Source organism: Dermacentor albipictus, chromosome 1 (assembly GCF_038994185.2).
Source record: "Dermacentor albipictus isolate Rhodes 1998 colony chromosome 1, USDA_Dalb.pri_finalv2, whole genome shotgun sequence".
NCBI classification, from domain to species: Eukaryota; Metazoa; Arthropoda; class Arachnida; order Ixodida; family Ixodidae; genus Dermacentor; species Dermacentor albipictus.
Window position 1 is genome coordinate 272,103,350 of NC_091821.1, and position 6,536 is coordinate 272,109,885.

At 40.9% G+C, this 6,536-nt stretch overlaps 1 long non-coding RNA gene across 1 annotated transcript; it reads right to left on the reverse strand.

Annotated features, from left to right (window-relative positions):
• Positions 1-1,389: 1,389 nt before the first annotated feature.
• LOC135915351 (uncharacterized) lies at positions 1,390-2,473 on the reverse strand. Its single transcript, XR_010568604.1, has 3 exons — positions 2,400-2,473; positions 2,180-2,321; positions 1,390-1,500 (listed from the first exon to the last, which is right to left on the reverse strand). It is a non-coding gene; the product is annotated as an uncharacterized lncRNA (long non-coding RNA).
• Between the last annotated feature and the right edge of the window lie 4,063 nt (positions 2,474-6,536).

The following is a 6,536-nucleotide window of genomic DNA, read 5'->3' on the forward strand; positions in this document are numbered from 1 at the left end:
ATCATGGGTGTCCAAACGTGTCGCGCGGTAAAGGAACCAGTGGGAACGGGCTCACAGTCTACGAGTACGACTCCACCAGAAGAATACACTTCAGAAACCACGTTAATGTCAGAGCTGGCAGGTATTAAGCAAACTTTCACCTCTTTGCTGGCTTTACATAGAAGAGTAGATTCTCTGCTCCTCCTGAAAGCAGAATTCACAAATTTGAGCATGGCAATGAAAGACTTAGAAGAAACAGTCTCCTTTATTTCTAAACAATGCGACATGGTGTTAGCACAGCTTTCCGCCAGTAAAGAACGGGAAGCTGTGCGTGAAGCACAAATTGCTGACCTGAAAACGTAACTGGAAACACATGCGGAACAGCTGGAGCAGCTGCAACAGGATATAAATGAAAGCGAACAGTATGGCAGAAAAGTGAATATGGAAATTGAAGGGCTACCTGTCAAACCCTAGGAAAACATAAAAGAAGTCTTGTCGAACATAGCCAGTAAACTGCAGCTATCAGAACTCTGTAGCTTTGATATCGAGGCGGTGCATCGCTTACCAAACAAACATAAGACGAACCCAACAGTACTAGTGTTCCTGTATATGATCCCGCAGGGAGCAGAGTTGCGCATAGGTGCGGTTCATGATCCAGCTCTGCAGTGGAGCCACTCCTCGCGCGCGCAGGAGGCAAATGTCGCGCAGTGTTACATTTGCTCTTTTGCCTGCTGGTCTCGAGCTACGTGCGGCAACTGTACGCAAGCGCTGAGCAAGATGACACTTTTTAATGCAGGCTAAGCTCGAACGATTGGCGTAGCCGGAGAGGTGCCCACCCCGCAATATCTTTAGTTTGTGTGTACATATATAAACGCAGATATAGAAACACACGCACGAATGTACATATAAAGAATAGGACCCCCCTCGATCCCTCGAAATAAAATCTTGACTACGCCCGTGGCTCGAACAGCTCAAAAGTTCGCGTGCCAACGCGCATTACCTTGCAAGAAAAGGCGGTGCAATGTTTTTCAGCATGCTTATGAAGTTCTCTCGGGGAGGCGGAAGGCAAGAAGTGTTTTAAAGGATGTTTAAGGAAAGCTTCACACACGTGTGGTAGACAATTATGTAAGCTCATTTTGGCGGCCGAAACGAGACGAATAATGAATGTCGCCAACAGAACTATCGTGCCATGCAATTATGTCAGTGACCATTGACTGTCATTCATCACTAAACGTCGTTCACAGCAGCTGCACGTTTTCGATATATGCGGTGCTGACACGAAAATTTAAGCGCATTTCATATGTTCACATGCACACATCTTATTCGAAGCTTATTTTTACGGTTCATACCGCAAACTTAACAGCTCTTTCGTAGCAGCAAATCTCCAAGTGGAAAAAGATTCAGGATGCACGAGCTTCTAGATCAAGTTTATTTCGTACAAGGGAATGGTTGAGCAATGGCTGGTGGCAGCAGGGGATGAGTGCTGGTTCTTGGAGCCTTGGGGTGCAGAATTCAAAGCCACTGGAAAGGCAAATGTCATTAAGAGTAACAACAGGTTATTTTTATTGGACTAAAAAAAGATGACAAACTGGCAAGGTAATTATTAACATATTGCAGACTGTAATATGAAAGCACATTTTTCTTTATCTCTTCATACTACTCAGGTTAATTTACTGTAACACAGCGCTTATTAAACGCACAAAAATAATTTCACATTCCTCACGTCGACTAAGGCTGATCGAACAAGCAACATATTGAGGGCGGTAAATGCTGAAGCTATCGCAGCTGTCTCATAAGCGGGAGCGCACGGTGTTTTCGCTTACTACAAAACAATGAACACCAGCACATCAATCAACTTTACATGCAAAATGATAACGCCGACAAAAAATTAAACAAAATACGGAGCAGAGAAAAGCCAGGGTGCAGTGCGCGCAAATTGTGCCTGCTATTATTTACTCTGTTCTGAACACACTTTTCTGGAGCCGCATAGTCAGAATAATCGTACAAGCAACAAAGCGAATTGAGCGAGTTGGTAAGTTAACATTCTTCGCGTATATGTGCAGCGCAACACAGAAGTGTCGTCTTTGTCGCGCTGCACATATACTCCAAAAATTCTCTCATGCTAGGCGTACGCATTTCAGCGCGTAAAGGAGTGTTACTCCAGATAAATGCCGCTTTAGTGTAAACAAACCGAACTCACCTCGGTAAACAAGGCGAACGGACCTCGCATATCCTGGTCCCTTTCGGAGCCGGCCGGTCTCGTCCATCCGCACGGCACCGCGTAAAATGCTTTGTCACCTTCCGTGCGATTTGCGCAGTTTGGTGCGCTGCAACCCGTCATACTGGAATACAAGTGTCAAAATGATCTGCTTCGAAGCACTTCACCAAAGTCATTAACTTAATATCCTCGGATACCATACCTGCAACCCGGAGCCGATCGTTGCTACGCGCGCTCGACTGTCCGCTGATTGCAATTTCGATGGCACTGACAAAAAAGAGTCGGCGCCGTTTCCGTAAAGTTGGTTTCGGAGCGCGCAGTTGGTCATTTGACGTCATTTTGCGCCCCGTGATCGCGCTCAGCAAATAGTGGTGCGAGCGGCGCCGGCAAAGTTATGCGCAACTCTGCTCCCTGCGGGAGCATATACAGGAACACTAAACAGTACTAGTGCGTCTTTCTTCCGTGACCGCAAGGGATGCATGGTTTGATGCGTGGGGGAAGCTAAGACGCTTGCATCAAAATGGACTGCAGCCGAGGCTTTTCATCAATGATAATCTGACAAGAATGAACCGAAATCTGTTCTGGCGAGCTAGAACTACAGCAGAAGAAAATAACTACAAATTTGCATGGGTTAAGGGCGGAAATATTTTCGTGAAGAAGGACGAAGATGCACCCCTGATCCGGGGTTAAGAATCTAGCCAATATTCCTAAAATTTCATAAGCAACATGGCAACGAATTTTTCCTCTGTCTCAAATTTTAATGAATTCAATGATATACTTGCCACCAGCCGTGAACACGGTGTCACAGTAATTAGTATTATTATCAGAAGTCTACGAAAATATTGGGAGGAATTTAGAGAGGTAGCGGAATCAGTCACAGATGTAGTAGATACATTCATAATAGCGGAAACAAATGTACCAGAGGATGCACTAACGTTTACAAATGAAAGGGTTACAAAGCCCATTTTATGTCACGACAGAAACGACGAGGAGAGAGTTTAGCGTTGTTTGTTAAAATAAGATATGACACTGTGGTTACGGACATTTCTTTAAACCACGCCGAAAGTTTGACAGTAAAAATCACGCTTACTAGCACAGAATTATTATTGATAGCTATTTATCGTGCGCCTAATAATAGTGTCACACGGTTCTTGCGTGAACTTGAAGAAATTTTAGGAGGCCACAAAGCAGCAGATCAGATTTGTTTGGTGGGTGACCTAAACATCAATATATTGAACACCAGTCCGACTACTGTGTCGGATTACCTCTCCATCTTATCAACCTATGGCTTAGAATTGACTATAAATCAACCTACGAAAGAAGAACTCTTACAAAATAGACTAGTACCATCCTGTCTAGACCACATAGCAATAAGACAACCGAATTATTCTTCAGCGGCATGTATCAACCGGCAAAAGATAGCGGATCACTAGTTTATCGCATCTCGCCCTAAGGCACTTTTAGCCCTGCCCGAGAAGGACAAATCAGAAAAAAAAACATGATAGTAATCAACTAGAAGTGCAGATTTTCAATAGAAAAACATTTGTTCATTTGATTGCACAGTTTCCCTGGGCGGAAATGATTAAGAATTCTAATTATGTTAAAGTTTATCAAAAATTTTGTAATCAGCTAAAAATCACTGAGCACGTGCTGGTGGGCGAGTTGGTTATGCATGATTACAACGAAGGCGCCAAATAAAACAATAGACGAAGGATGGAGACACGAGACAACCACGTAGGCTACGTGGTTGTCTCGTGTCTCCTTCCTTCGTCCGTTGTGTTATTCAGCGCCTTCGATGTAATCATGCATAACCAACTCGACCACCAGCACGTGCTCGGTGACTTCGTCTCTAGTTCAGTGGGCTCTTTTCCTTGTTTCATGCGCCTACGTGGTTGTCTCGTGTCTCCTTCCTTCGTCCGTTGTTTTATTTGGTGCCTTCGTTGTAATCAGCTAAAAAAGTTTGAGCTTTCTAGGATATACACAATAACTAAAAAACAAAGGAGAAGGTACCCCTGGTTTACGGCCGACATAATGAGAGCTATTTCCTACAGAGACTGGTTGTGGAAAAGGAGCAGGCGTGCGCCGAAAAATCAAGACTTGAAAACGGAATATAAGATTGCGAGGAATATGGTCGTTGCCCTCTTGAGAATAACAAAACGGCGGTATTTCTTAGACAGATTTAATCAAGCACACAAAAATTCAGCAAAAACTTGGGTTTTTATAAGTATGCTCCAAAGCAGTACTGCAGCACCTGCGAATTTCTTAGAATCTTTTTCAGAGAAGCCAGATATAGTGGTAGATAATTTCAATAATTTTTTCACGCGTTTTTCTAACACTGCACAGTCGCAGAGGCACACTTGCTCACTCAAACAAACTATTCAAGCATCTGCTTTTTTGCCCACGTTGTCGAAGGAAGATCTGAGGAGAATAATTTTCAGTTTCCGACATAATAAACAGCCTGGTATATATGGGCTGGCTGTAGCCACGCTAAAAAGAAATCTTGATACATTACCAGACATACTGCAGTTTATGATTAATGGTTTTATAAGCGCCGCATCAATTCCGGAGACATTAAAAACGTTGTTAAGCCACTGTATATTGTTAAGCCACTGTATAAAGCAGGAAAAAAAGATGAAGTTGAAAATTGTAGGCCTATCTCTGTTTTGTCTATACTCTCCCAAATACTGGAAAATAGTTTGATGGTATGACTTCCTTCTTAAAGGAATTTTCAATCCTAACTCCAAGACAGTTTGGTTTTGTTGCTGAGCGAGGTACTATTACATTGTTAGAAGGGTTCACCGATGAATTATATTCTGCTCTAGATAAGAACCTGTATAGTTGTGCTTTGTTTTGTTTTTTGGATTTAGCAAAAGCGTTCGAAACTGTAAATCACGATATTTTATTGGAAAAGTTGTTTCGTTTGGGTTTCAGGGGACCCTTTTTTGATCTTATTTGCAATTGTTTACATGATAGGTCACAAGTGGTCATGTGCAGTAAAGAAATTGTTAGCGCTAGGAAATATATTACAGCTGGGGTCCCACAGATCCGTGTTGTCCCCTCTCTTATTCAATTTATTTATGAACGACTTTCCCACGGTAATTACAAAAGCCACTGTGCATCAATATGCAGTGGCTTTTAGAGTTCTACTTACTCGTGATAGAGTTCTACTTACTCGTTATAGGCATTATGAGGAAGCTATTAGGGCCTAGAGAATGCAGTTCATAAGGCTACGCAATGGTTTGAAGAAAACTGTGTATATATCAATGCTAAGAAAAGCAGAATCATGTGCTTTCGTAGTCCATTAAAAACTCAAAAAAATAAACTTGCCAATATTTCTACATGATGAACATTGTATTTCATGTAAAGGTACTGCTATAGAATATGTGGAGACATTCAACTACCTGAGTATAATGTTCCACAGCGGCATGCCTAGGCAGCATTACATGACGTTTTTATGTGGCAAACTACGGAGTGTTGCATATCTACTTTTCAACATGAAGGGTTTAGTACCTCTACCAGTCAAAAAAATGATAGTACATGCACTAGCGTACAGTGTGCTGAGGTATGGTATAACGATCTTCGCCTTTTGTACAGAGCGCTGGAAAAATCGGATGGATAAACTACTAAAAATTATATATAAAAAACGTTGCTTATGGTACTACACTACACGACAATAATATTTTTCAGGAATTAGTATTTTGCACATTGGAGGATTTATTTACCAGAACAGTTATTATGCGGCATAATTGGAGCGATGAATTCAAAGAGGCATACGATGCACCTCGATTGTTAAGAAATAAAAAAACGTTTTAAGTGTACCCTATTCCAGTACTAAGTATAATGAAGCGAGAGGAAGTGTATACATCCTAAAAATATTTAACGATTTGGCCGATGAATTCTTTTTGGCAACTTCCAAAAAACAGATGAAGAAATTATTGATGAAATGTTGGAATTTAGTTCTGATTCTTAAGTTGTTTATGTGTCTTTATTTACTATGTCATTGTCTGTTAACGGGTCATACTACGAACCATTCTTCTGAAAGTTGGAAAAAAACGTGTTATTATGTAAATGGCTACTTTTGCACCTATTATGCAAATATGTAACCACATCGCTGTACCGACTCTGCCGGGCCCAGTCGCACAAGTCCTCGTGAACTTAGACAGGCCCGTTTCTTTGTTTTGCTTTTGGATGTGTGCCAATAATCAATTATTATTATTATTATTATTATTATTATTATTATTATTATTATTATTATTATTATTATTATTATTATTATTATTATTATTATTATTATTATTATTATTATTATTATTATTATTATTATTATTATTATTATTAT